Genomic DNA, 14313 nt, shown 5'->3' with positions numbered 1-14313 from the left:
ATTAAACCAGTTAAACAAAGTCAACATGTCAATGCAACATGGGCTTCTTTATAAAGTGCACAAAAAGGCCTTCTGGCAGATGTTAAAAATAACTATCATGGACTGCAAAATCAGTATGAAGGGAAATTAAATTGTAAGTCTCATCTAAAGAATAAATGATGAATGCATTCTTACAAATGTAAAATATTAAGCACGCTTTGCTCAAATCCCTGATGGTTATTAAGCACTCTGCAATTGAATTTGAAATTACACTTGAGGCTCAGCACTGCTTTGTTCTCCTAGATGAGGAATTAATAGTGAAAGTGTTTAATTTAATCACATACTTCACAAAGGTAAGCGTAACTCCACGACCGGACTTAAAAAACCACAGTCAAGACTGAGCAAGAGGCAGTGCAGATCAACTGAAACATCCTTCTCTGGGCCAATGCAACTCAGAGCAGAAAGTGATACTAGTTCTACTGAATGCAATGTGATTGATTCCAGTTCCCAAGCTTGTTGCTTTTATAATAGTTTTCCATATCCTAATTGCTGCCCAGAGCAAAATATTTTGCCAAAGTAATAAAGGATATAATATCATATGTTAAAACTGGCATGGAAAGATATGCATACTGATGTTTTGTGTACAGTAAAATATCCATGCGTTAACAATATTCTGCTCTACAAAATAGTCCCTCTACAGAAGGGACTTTGTATGGAACTGAAAAAAACCCCATCTCAAATACTACATGTGGTTTCCAACAAGGCATTAAAGTGATGCTGCAAATATGTGGACGTTTTTGTGAGACTAGACAAAAACTATTAACTGCAAAGCATTACATCTAATGGGAACCCAACACAGTGGGCATCAATCTTTGGTTGACACTATCCCTACATCCCTATTCTTCTGTTTCTCATCAGAAAGAACTGGGATGCTTGTCAAGACAGACTGGAACAGAGACTTACCCAAACATGTTTTCGGCTATAATTGCTGCCAATAGTGCTTCCACCAAATATTACGTTTATCGTTTTCCCTTTACTATTTACTGATTTACTGTAACTTAATTTAACATTAAGAATTCTTTGGTCTAAGCATTCAGATTTTGAATAAAATCTTAATTTAAAAACAAAAATCATTTTCATCATTTTGGAATTTCACAAAAGGGGACCATTAAAAGGGTTTGAATAATTTTGCAAGGCACTGTATATAGTATGAGTTATAGGAATTTTAATACAGGACCATCTCACTATTACAGCAGTACAGGAGCCCTTCTGATGAAAAAATATGCTAACATTTTTTTTCCAACAGCACTTTAGCAAATTGGCCTTTTATATAAAAAAAACAGATGAGAAAAGACAAAGTCTCTGTCAAGTAGAGTGGGGATCAATTACACTAATTTATCACAAGTGTGGCACAAAATGTTTACAGGCCTTATTTGCTTCATAGGATACACACTTTTCAGATCTTGAGTAGTACATAGTTTTACAAATAAATGCATGTGAAAGTAATATATTCTTTAGAATGATGTGACATACTGTACTGTACAATTAACCAATTTATTTTTTCATTTCTTTGGGCAAAGATAACAAGTCCTCAAATTCAGAATCAGGAAGGGGGATCAGAATCTCAGAAGTCTCTCGAGACAAATTCAGAATCAGTGCAGGGATGATAATAAACCTCAATATTCAAATAGTTTTCGTGGTGTGACAATTCTTGACTGAGGTCTTTTGCAACTGGGGAAAATACTTTCTTAGGGCTGTATTTCGACATACATTTGGTAATTTCAATATCCAAGCCACACGCTCTTTAGGCCACAGTTTTTCCTGTTTGCTGTGGTATTAAGCAGACAAGAAAGCACATGACTCCCTCTCTGGACAAAACAGACTCGGAGTGGATCACCTCTGGCCCTATTCATACCCCTGGATGGACTTTGCTCAAGGTACTGTACAGCATCTGTGTTTAAAGCAAGGTCTTGAACCTACAACCTGCCAATTACGAAACCAGAGACTGCACTACGATGCCACAGTTAAAGACCTGTCTATAAGTTGTGGAAAACCTGCTTTGAGAACTGGTTTCGGCAACCCCTGCAGTAGACTGTTTCTGAAGAATTGTTTATATTGGAAAATTTCACAGGTGTCTCTTTTGAAAAATTCTGTTGTTTTTACTTATCCCAGTCAAGGAAATTTCACTTGTTCAAAATGGACGTGAAAACCCTCATCATTAATAAATCTATGCTCCTAAGGCCTGTTCCTTACAGCCAACTTGCAAACTAGGAAAAATATCACCACAGCACCTGGAAGCTTAAATGTCCTTAAATACTTTATGTAGAGTACAGTGTACAGATACAGCCTGAAATAATAACTTTCACTTCTAAAATTGAATACACAAGACAACCATAAGATAAATTACACAAGCAAAAAACACAGCACTGGGGTAAAGTATGATAAAAAGTTAAGTTTGTGGTTAAGTTTTATTTTTTACCAGTCGACACATTGTAAAACATATTCAAGTAGACACACGCAGTACGCATATGGGAGTTGGAATAGGAGGACTTTAGTTGTCTTTCTTACCAGATGGTTTAAGAACATTTTCCTACTTAGCTATTTAAAAGTTGTCTGATTATACAGCACATATGTTCTGTATGTCTTCTTTTCTTCATTGTGTCTGGACTTTTGTCTTTATAGCAATCCGAATCTTGCCTTTTCATGCTATGCCTTTCTGTGAGTGACAGACAAAAGGTTAAAGCAGAGACACACATCGCATGCATATCCCCATTGGCTGTTCTGTTGTTAGCACATCGACAATGAAAATAGGGTCACTGTTACAGCTGCTTGCCATACTGTAGCTCTGCAGCACTCAGCAGGCACAGGCTGATAGAAAAAGGTTTTGGTCAGGACAGCCTGGACCACTAACAAGCATTATCGTTTACCATTAGATAAGAACTGCAGCCTGAGCAGGGTGGCTGCAGAGTGTTCAGCCCTGCATCTTAATGACCTGCCTGCATACAGACCATTGAGCTCTAAAAATAAGGAGGTTTCACCAACTGGTTTTCCAATATCATCTTCAATCAGTAAACGCCTGGAAAGTTTTACATCCACAATACAGCTTGCTTTTCAAATATATTAGAGTGGAATAACTACTAGAGAAGCACGTGTCACTGAATTACTGATAATGTATTAATTTTCACTTGGAGCATTTACATTTTCTCTTGCTAGATAATTCTTAACAGCAACATCTGAAGCAGGAAATATAAAACACATGGAGAAGCTTTAGCAGATACAAAAATTAATTCGGAGATTTTTCAGATTTCATAAACATTTTTTGATCATGAAAGACTGGATAAAGCATGCCATAGATATTACAGAAGCTGTAATATCATAGTATATTTTTTGTGTACTGAGTTGCTGCTGATTAAGAACCAATTAATTTATTTTTTGGCTTGAATGACACTTTTCCTAGCATCACCTAAGAGGAAGTCATTTAACGGTAGGTCTTAAAATATTTCACTTCATGCATCCAATTACCCCTTCTTTTTCAGTCTGCACTCCTGTCTAAATGAAGCAGAAAATACTAACAAGATTGATTTTATTGCTTCATTTCTTTCCAAGCTTTAAAAAAAGCAATCTATAAATCATAAACAATTATGGAATTTCTCTTTCACAAACATGCAGAGAAACTCTCTGTTTCTCTGTTAAATGTCAGCAAAAAGAAACCCTGGAATGAGTCATTGCAAATTTAAGACACAGGGTTGGGAAGGGCAAAATAGATGACAGAGAAATGAAATCACCGCAATGAAACACTCCCACAAAGATAGTCCCTATGTTGCTATAACTATTTGAAAATAGCTCCATTATGAGATTGCTAGTTTACCAAGGACACTCGTGAACAAATATGCAGAACAATAATAAATAATAATAATCTTCTTAATGTACTACTCCCATTCACAGGGCACAGAGAAATGACAAGAGGTGATAGATATTGAAGGTTTACAACATCAATAAGAGGACTCAAACAAATTGGCAGCTCTTCCAAACATATCACATGTTCCTTGCCAGGAAATACCAATTTTCCCAAAGAAACATATAGAGGACTTGATATGAAAATAAAGAAAAATCTATAAAGTCGTGAGACCCAGCATTCTAAAGAAAAACACAATGTGCAAAGGTACAATGAACAATAATACTTATCATTTCTACTGCAAAAAATGCGTTCAGCACCATGGAGAGAGGCACCAGTTACTAACCCTGCATCTGAAATTGTGAGCTTTCCGAGCTATAATGCGTCACGGTTGCTTCATTATCATGATGAAATAATGAATCATTATATGAAAGGATGGGAACAACAAGCACCAGATGCTCCAAAGCTATGAACAGAGATCCACTCATTAGGAAGCATTGTTTGGTGCCTGAATTCAGACTGAATCACCAGGAGTTAGAAAAGTCTATGTTCATTTAAGCACCTTCTGTGCTCATTGTTTTGTTAAATATACACATTTGCATTCACATTTAAAACATTTTTAATATATTTTATTTACAGACCAAGGGCATTTTCCAAAGTTCTATCTCTGAGACCATTTATGAATGCCCTCAAAAGTCACGTTTGCACACTGTGTGGAGATGTTGGTAAGTACAATATGAAAAAATGTAATATTTCAGTTACTATTATGGGCATTTATAATCAATTGGCATATAAATTAAATTAAGTCAGACGGGATTACTAAAAGCTCAGGTAAGGGATTTGTGGAATACAAGTATATCTAGCACAAAAGGAAATTGAATTGTTTTCAATTGTTTGGTTATGTAAAAACAACAATTCTTCATCAGTTAGAGCTGTTTCAGGTACAACCACCTGAAATAAACCAAAAAAAAAAATGCTAGAGAAAACACAAATATGTTGTTTGACATATAACAGAGGAAAAATCAAACAAGAAGTTTTAAAAGATACTCCCCTTGAAGGTGAAGAATATTGACAAGGTGAGATGTCTGAGACTGCCCACACCACCTCTACCTCATGGTCTGATTACACATAAGAATTACATTACGGCTGCCTTAGTGTTGCTGGCAAATTCTGCTGACAACACCTGCATTTCTTATTAGCCTACTGCGATTAAATTTCATTTAAAAAGATGTGGCAGAATTACTGCTCGACAGTTACAGAGTCACCTCTATTTCCCAGAGATCCCTGCTAAATAGTGTTTTCAGAATTCTAGCAGGAGCTGTGGGATTTAGACTAACTATAGCATAGAACTTTATGTGTAATCATAATATCCCAATGTTATGTCTTACAGGAAGTGCAGATACAGTTGCCTTCAATGATATTGGCGCCATTGATAAAGATAAAAAAAAAGAATGTATAAAATAAACAACATACCGTGGGTAATGAGCTATATTTTATGCTCAAATATATGGAAAAACTATATTCTTATTATTCTAATGCAATAGCTAAGAGAAAAAGGTATTTGTTAACAAGCTCTGTAATTTTTCAGCTTTGGCCCTTGGATTTTTCTTTGCTTTTTCAACCATTCTCTTCATTGGGCTCAGTGCGGTTATCCTTGCAATGGGACAGAGCACAATGTGCACTAAAACAAGGTTGCCAGTTGTGGCACTCCAATTTTTAAAATTAAATCGTAACTTGAGAAATGTGAGTTTAGTCATTTTCATTGAATCATTAATAAAGTAAAATATATTTCAATAATGATGGAAAATAAGCTCATTACCTATGCTGTTTATTTTTTCATTTTTATCAAGGGTGCCAGTACTTGGTAACTGTGCTGTATGTCTCATTTAGGTAAGAAAAGACAAAATAAAGGAAAAAGACAAAGACTGAGATCCAAGAGTGGCTGATGTCTTCTAGATTTAACCTTCCGTACATCTTTGGAAAACCTTTTGTAATTTTGTAAAGGATGAGATTTGAGTGCTTTTGCCTGACTGAAACCATAGCATTCACGTTAAGGGTCATAGATTGGACGTAAAGTTTCTAAAACACATAACACCCTTCAAGTTGCTCAAAGCAGTTCTCCCTGGCCATTAGAGAAAACATGTTTGTGAGATTTATGAAGGGGCTAATGTGAGCACAGTACTCAGACATGAGACGATACTTTTGTATGCTATAATATTGCTTATATTATATATATATAAAATATTACATTTTCTTACAAAATAAAAAAAAAATAAAAAGTACCTCCTCAAGGAGAATACTGTTAATTTATAACCTGTAATCTTGGAGACGATAAGCAATTTGTCTTTATTCTCATTTCCGTGTCTGCTCAACAGCAGGTGAGCTTTCAGGCTAAGCAGTGACAGAGTATTGAATGAAGAAAAACGCTGAATCTGCAGTGCGGCCCTGTGCCTTTGGGAAGAGTCCAAGAGCAGTTACAGTAAATACCATGACCTTACCACAGCCCAGAAGAGGCACAATAGATACTGGATTTCTCCATGCTCTAGTATATGCAGTATATACTGTAGTATAACAAGGGTGTGTCTGCTGAAAATTCCAAAGTACGGAAATAAGTTTTAGTTCTTATAAAGAATGAGCAGATAAATAGCTAGTATATAAAATGAAACACATTTTTTTATCTCACATCTCCCCATATTTGTCTAATTAACTTGAATATTTTATAAACTACAGGGCTGATAACAATCAGATTCCACTGCGATTGTATTACTGAACAGAAATGTTTGTGATATTTTCCAGCTACAGATACTGTGTACTAAAAGGCTACACAGATTTCACAGTATTTTGATTCCAGGATTTTGTTTCCGTTTTTAAATAAACGTTAATTTCACAGGTTTAACTTTATGTCACACGGGTATTTGCTATGGCCAGATTCATTGTTTCCCAAACTGAAATTCAATTAAAAAAACATTAATTGCTTGTTTAATTTCATATACTGTATTGAGATATGTAATATATATACTTGACTCTTCTAAATTACAAGTAACTTTAAAAGAGGGAGAGGAAACTTTGAACAAAGTAAACATCTTAGCTTAAACATAGGCTTGCGGTTCACAATAAGAACTGAAACTAACTCAAAACAGGTGTTAGTGTGAGCCCCTAAGTAGGAAATTAAATAGGGAGAAAGGAGGTATTGAGATAAAATTCCTGTGAAATTATTTACAGTATGACCCCCCAAAATTTGAGAACCTCTTAAGGTTTCTGATACAAAGTGAATCAGTCTGTGCCGGATAACCAACAGGGAAGGAAGAGGATTTTAAAATGACATGGAAAGGAGTTCCTGAAAACAAAGGATTAGCCAAGAGGGAGGGAAAATTCAAACCTGTTCTAAATTGTAGACTGGGCTGGTGAACAGGGGCTGTAGGATCTGCTGTAGAATCAGCAGCTTGAAAATATATTAAAAAAGCTGTACTGATGTGTCACAGGTTCTGGTCACAGTGGGTTGGAATGAAACTCTTCTGCCAGGAATAATGATGTAGAAACGCACTGCCACGAAGCGTTCTTTCAGGGCCCTATGCAGACAACACGATCCGAAGGGAAGTGAGGAAAACACGAGGAAAGAGGCATGCTAGGGGCTGGAAGGAAAACGGGGGGGGCGTGTCCATGGTGTGCTAGTGTTCAGGGGAGGTGTGGCCAAAGCGAACAGTCCAAGGGAGTCCGATGCAAATCCAAGAATGAAGCGAAAGTCCAAAGCCGGGTAATCCATCCTGACAGACACACAGAAGAATTAAAAACCGGAGCGGGATCCGGTGGAGGGTCGGGGAATAAAGGGGGTAACGGGACCAGACACTCCCTGATCCCGGACCCAGATGGTCAGGATGCCGAAGTGAAGCCTATGCCGTCGAGCCGCTCCTGGACTCGCGGGTAGGCGGGCTTCCGGGCATCCATGTTCCAAAGCTGAGCCCCGATAAGCAGGAACGTCTGGTTTATATAATACAGGGGCTGGAACCGGAGATAGGTGCTGGAGATGAATGAAAACAAGGTAGGGCTGGAGCGTCCTTAAGAGGAGGGGTTTACGATCGTGACACAGGAATGGCTGGTTTTACCAGAGCTTGCAGGATGAGTTAGCCTCAAGACCAGGAAAGCACAGCCTAGCAACACAGAAGTACTGTATATCTTCTCACTGCAGAAAGGAGATAAACAGTCTAGGCAACTCAGAGTAAATCATAGTGAAATCACCCAGGCTATCCTAAGAAAAACGGTTAAATTTTGTAGCACAACAGGCAAATGAAATTATCCTATTTGTGCCTTCTAAGGGCAGTCGCTTCACTACACATTTGTACAACTCTGAATGCACAACTCTGCCCTTAGTATGTATATTCCATTAACTACATGTAAGTTGTTTAAGCTTTCATTACTAAAAACATTTGCTCTTAAAGATCTACCGAGATTGAACAAGCCTGGCTCATACCCCGTGTTAAATGATCCATAGCTTTCAAAGACCATATAAGAGAATGAGCAAGCCCTTTCGATTCATTGCATTCAAAAGCACCACTTCCTTTGAATCATTTCCTGCTTGTGGAAAGCAGGAACAAAACTCATTCGCATTTCAGAATCTCATGGAATTACCAGTACTGACTTCAGATGGTCTACAAATGAACACAAAGCATGATCTATTAATACTGCTCCTTAAGTTGTTTCTCTAAAACATAAACAGTATAAGTGTCAGCTATTTTTCTGGGTGTTTATGGCCTATAGATTGTATCCAGAGATTATCCTTAATGGACACTTATGACAACCCATCACCATGGCAAATACTGCAGAAAGTGTTTCTACACTGTGTCTCACATATTACAGGAATAGATTTTTCCATTTTTTAAAAGACATCCAGTCTGCAAAAACCTCATCATCAGCAGAATGCTGACCCTCTAGGGGCTATTGTTTAAAGAATAGAGGAGTTTTAAAGGAGTTTTGGTGCTCCTTGGGCATTAGAAAATGAATGCAGTGGAAAACATATTTGTTCTGATTTGGCTTTCACAATAAATGTCTTCCAATGTTGTCTCTATAATCTTAGGTTATATTGTACTATGTTAAGTTTATATAATACATAAGCTACCTGTCAGGGGAAACAATAAATAGCCCAGATCATCAAGAATTAGCAATGTGAGCTTCAAACATTCTGGAAGTGTATAAGCAGTGTGTACAACAGAAATGTAATTGAAAAAAACAAACAAGAAAGCAATATACCAGTAACTCAAACTGTAGGTCAGCAAATGCAGATATAGTTAACATTACAAAACGTTCCTTACCTCACTTGCATTTTAATCAAAAACTGTCCTGTGTTTATAATGGTAAAACAGTGTACAGTTTAGAAGGTTAGTAAGCTGAAGTTTTTAACCTATTAAATTAACATTTTGTGTTGTTAAAGACTGGTTTAAGAATTTAATTTGGATTTCCAATACAATCACAAAACTACTCCAGAAAGAACCGGAACTCTTGTTTAGTACAATGTCTTCAAAATGTGTAATTTTTAGAATGTAAAACTCTGAGATTTTAGCACGTTTGTTTACCCAATATGCTAATATAGTGAAAATGTATTTGCCCCCTTAGTGATTTTCTCTGTTATTGCAAATGTTTGACACTGAATGTTTTCAGGTCTTCAACCAAAATCTAGTATTTGATAAAGGGAACCTGAGTGAACAAATAACACATTTTGTTACTTATTTCATTTATTTAATTAACAAAGTTATCCAACACCAACTGGTACTGTGGGAAAAAGTAATTGCCCCAATCAATCCAAATAAAGGGATAATTTAGAGTCAGCTGATTGAATATAGCCAGGCTTGATTACAACCAGACCTGCTCAATATAAACCTCACTTATTTGGACCCAAGTTGCCAGCACAAAGATTCAACAAGCACCTTATTCCACGATCAAAGGAAATTCCGGAGGAGCTCAGAAAAAAAGTTGTTGATATCCATCAGTGTGAAAAGGGTTACAAAGCCATTTCTAAGGCTCTGGGACTCCACCGAACCACAGTGAGAGACAATCTCCAAATGCAAAACACTGGGAACAGTAGTGAATCTTCCCAGGAGTGGCCAAAATTTCTCCAAACACGCAGCATAAAATCATCCAGGAAGTCAAAAAGGATCCTGTCACGATCACAAACCCCTCCTCTTAAGGGCGCTCCAGCCCTTCCTTGTTTTCTCCCATTACCTGCACCTGTTCCCTATTTCCGTTAGGGACCCGGGGTCCTGCTGCGTCTGGCTCCGTTATGCTTTTAACCTTCGGTTCCTGATTCCCTGCCCCGCCAGTTCCGACCCTGTTCATGGTTTTATTTCCTGGATGGATTCCCTGGCTTTGGACACTACTTTCTGTCTTGGATGACCCGTTTAGATTTACTCATGGATAGTTCGCCCTGGATTCACTCTCCCTGAATTCTTCACAATTCTGGATCGTGTCGTCTGCATAGGGCCCGGAAAGAACTGTTTGTGACAGATCCTAAAAAATATCCAAAGAACTGCAGGCTTCTCTTGCCTCAGCTAAGGTCAGTGTTCTCGACTCCACAACCAGAAAGAGATGGTTTCATGGGAAAAAATGGGCTTCATGGGAAAGTAGCAAGAACTTTTATGCTCGTCTCTTATTTGCCTTTTGGGAGAATGTTCTAATCACAGATGAGTCAAAAGCGGAACTTTTTGGACGACATTGGTCCCATTATGCCTGGTGTAAAGCAAACACTGCATTCCACAGTATGAACATCATACCAACAGTTAAACATGGTGGTGGTAGTGTGATGGTGTGGGGATGCTTTGCTGCCTCAGGACCTGGACGACTTGCCATAACTGAATGAACCATGAATTCTGCTCTGCTTCAGAAAAGTCTTAAGGAGAATGTCCGGTCATCCGTCCGTGAGGCTGAAGCGTAGTTGGGTCATGCAGCAAGACAATGATCATAAACACAAAAGCAATCCTAACATTTTGGAGTGGCCTAGTTAAAGACCAGACCTCAACCCAATAGAGATGCTGTGGCAGGACCTGAAATGAGCAGTTCATGCCTGAAGACCTACCAATGTGTCTGAATTAAAGCAGCTCTGTGAGGAAGAGTGGGCTAAAATTCCTCCACAGCAATGTGAAAAAATTATAGGAAGCGTTTGGTTGCAGTTATTGCAGCTAAAGGCGGCATGAACCAGTTATGAAGTGTAAGGTGCAATTACTTTTTCACACATGGGACATGGGTGTTGGATAACTTTGTTTATTAAATACATTAAATAATAATAAAGTGTTATTTGTTCACTCAGATTTCTTTGATCTAATACTAGATTTTGTCTAAAGATCTGAAAACATCCAGTGTGACAAATACAGTATGCAATAGAGGAAATCAGGAAATACTTTTTCATGACACTATAAATACCATTTCTACACTTATCAAAAAAAGGTTATGCACTTGTGAAAGAAGTCTGATAAAATAGACAAGAGCCTAAAATAACGCAGAACAAGTGTTCTCTGATGCAAGAAAAACAATATTTACAAAAGAAGGACACAGGAGGACCGGCTCCCGTGACAGTCAGGGCCTATATTTCCATACAAAATGGTAGAAAAGACAGGAGATAAGGAAAACGAATGGATCAACAACAAGTAAGACACGCACTCAATAACAGTGACAATATTCAACACAGAAAACTAAATTAATGTCCTCTTCTGTACCATGTGTTGAAGGATGATGGTAAATGTGAATGATGATATTGTCAGATACGTGAATGAACAGTGATTATAAAAGACCTCATAAGAGGCCATAAGCCGAGGGCATAAGCCATTTGTCACAAACAACCATTTTGCAGTTTAAACTGGAGGCTTGACTCCAAAGCAGTTGTAATGAAATTAATTAAAACTTTCGTTCTGAAGTTTTGCTTAAATGACCATAAGAAATGTTAATACAATAGAAAATTATTTTGAATTGAAACATTACTTACAGAAATGTCCAATTGTACTGATGCCTTTAAAATTTCACATGTGAAATGTGTGTGAAATTGTAGGGGAAATAGTGACTTGTATAGATTTCTCATAGTTTTCATAAAACTTATTAAATTTTCTATGGAATTAAAACAAACACAGCAAACATTTCTGCTATTTTATGAATTTTCTTGTGGAAAGAAGGTGATTATGTATCTCAAGAGGATAATTGTCTGAATAACAATCTTCAAGAATGCCTTTATCAGACATTTCAATCATTTTGTAATTCATAATCTTGAGTATGATGTCATTTCTAAAATAAAAAACAATTTTTAGTTGTGCCCAATGCATTCTGAGTTCTTCAAAACTCCATAAATATATGTATTCCCATATTCTTATAATTTGCATGTCTGTACTACATACACAGTAAAGGTGCATGCATACAAAACCCCATCTAATTAGCCATTGAGTCAGTGTTGTTGAAACAAACCAGTTACACACAGAACATTCAGTCCTCTGTTAATGCTTGGATCTCTTCCCAGTCTGCCCATCACATCTGGGCTTATCTCTGTGAACACTGTGTGGAATCTATGCCTATCATTCTAAGCCAGTCTCTGTAATGCATGAGCAACGGCACAAACACATTCAGAAGAGCCAGGCTACTGAGTCCTGCTGCTTTGCACATATGCTGAGCAGCTCCTACATTTTGATAAGAACCTGCTGTGTGACAATGTCGGTTTTGTTGTTACATTAGGCTTATTCACTCATGAGCAGGTGGATGGAAGGCTGATTTATCATACTAATACAGTATTTACCTAATGGTTGCAGAGAAATGGATGTTGTACCTTGATTGATCATGGAAATCATGGGAAGAGTGTAATGTAATGTACAGCCATACAACCAGGGATTTGAGTTACAAACAGTAGCTGTTTGGTGGCGAACTACAATCAAATCTGCTTTGTTTTGGTCACAGCTGAGGAACATGAAGTGAGCACAAAATATTTTTTATATCTTCAAGCAAGAAAATTAAAAAGAAAATACAATTCTGCTCCCCCAAACTGCTGACAGAGTGAAAGAATACAAACAGAGAAACTTAAGAACAAAGGGAGAAAGACGCATTTGTTTTCTTCCATCTATTGCTAGTCGTAAGCCCACATTCCTTTTCTTTGAGGTAATTCTTCAGTAAAAGGCATTGTATGATGTCAGGGTAAATTGTTTCCATGTACTACATGATGGTAAACATAACTGTATGAGTAAGCAGGTAAATATCAGCAGATAAATATCACTATACATATGCTTTCAGCACTCCAGAGCTAAAAAAACTATTTTATCATGTTGCATACCCCAAGAAGGTACCTACAGTACCTACTGTATTTTTGATACATGTGTAGACTAAATGTTCTTTTGTTAAGCATAAATAAAAATAAAAAAAAAGTGTGTAGACTAAATGTCCCCCTAAATAGTCAAAAACGACCATTTTACATGTTAATATTTACCTCTTCTTTGGTAATAATCTGTTGTATGAATTTTTATTTGTTAGCAAAAATGTGTTGAATATTTAAAACAAATGTTGTTTTTTTTCATTATAAAGTACATACATACAGTATAGAGAACTATATCATAAGTGTTGTATAAACACAATACATAGTGTTCATGTGAGATTTTGGCACTTCTCTCAAAACACTCAGAGACAAGACTATGTTCCACAACACCACAAATTGCTCTGTGCTACATTAATTAATTAGTCCAATGAGGATAACCTGCTGTTCCGATTATTGACTGGACCATTAGATCAAGTAATGACCTCATGAGATTGGAGCTTATACTGCTTTCTGTATAACTAAGCTAACAGAGTGAAAGAATTGTACCTGGTTGGAATGCTAGGGCAGTGCAGCTTAACTCCAAAGCAGTGCTGGTAACCTATGTACACAGCAGGGTGCACTGGATCATGCATGGTACAATATCTTACTCAAAAATAAAATAGCAAAGGCCACATTAGTGAACCCATGAGCCCTAAACACTACTCTGTCCCAACCCCGGTGTTTAGTAGTTGTCACACCCTGTTCACCTAGAGTGCACTGCTCTTCTGTCCTGTTCCTAGTTCCCTGTGATTATTCATGTCTTTCCAGTGTGTCTTGTTGTGTAGCCTATTTACTTCCTGTGTCTGCTCTGCTCCTTGCTCAGCATTGAGGGTAGGATGTCGTGAGACCCACCTAGTAACAGGTCACCCCACATCCGTGGCCTAAGGGCATAGGTTTCTATACCGACTTTGTCCGACCCCCTAGGCCTGGGCTAACCTCCGTCTTGCCCTTTTTGGCACTACACATAGGGTCTCTACTGCTCTCCTTGTCATTCCATGACGTGCCCTTCCGACATCCATAACAGTAGTATAGGGTTTTCCGCCCACAACTAGCATTCTAAGCCCACAATTGCATGACAGTGTTGCTCAGAGCCAGCTGCAAAACCTACTTGTACTCAGTTATTCATTTTAGG

At 37.5% G+C, this 14313-nt stretch overlaps 1 protein-coding gene across 4 annotated transcripts in view; it reads right to left on the bottom strand.

Moving 5' to 3' along the window:
• Positions 1–14313, bottom strand: part of bicd1a (BICD cargo adaptor 1a) — a 137397-nt gene that overhangs the window by 68922 nt on the left and 54162 nt on the right. The gene's annotated exons all lie outside the window — the stretch shown is intronic.

This window comes from Lepisosteus platostomus, chromosome 9 (genome assembly GCF_059453375.1).
Source record: "Lepisosteus platostomus isolate fLepPlt1 chromosome 9, fLepPlt1.hap1, whole genome shotgun sequence".
Lineage (NCBI taxonomy): Eukaryota > Metazoa > Chordata > Actinopteri > Semionotiformes > Lepisosteidae > Lepisosteus > Lepisosteus platostomus.
Note: the sequence above shows the minus strand (reverse complement) of the source record. Positions and strands in the feature narration are given on the sequence as shown.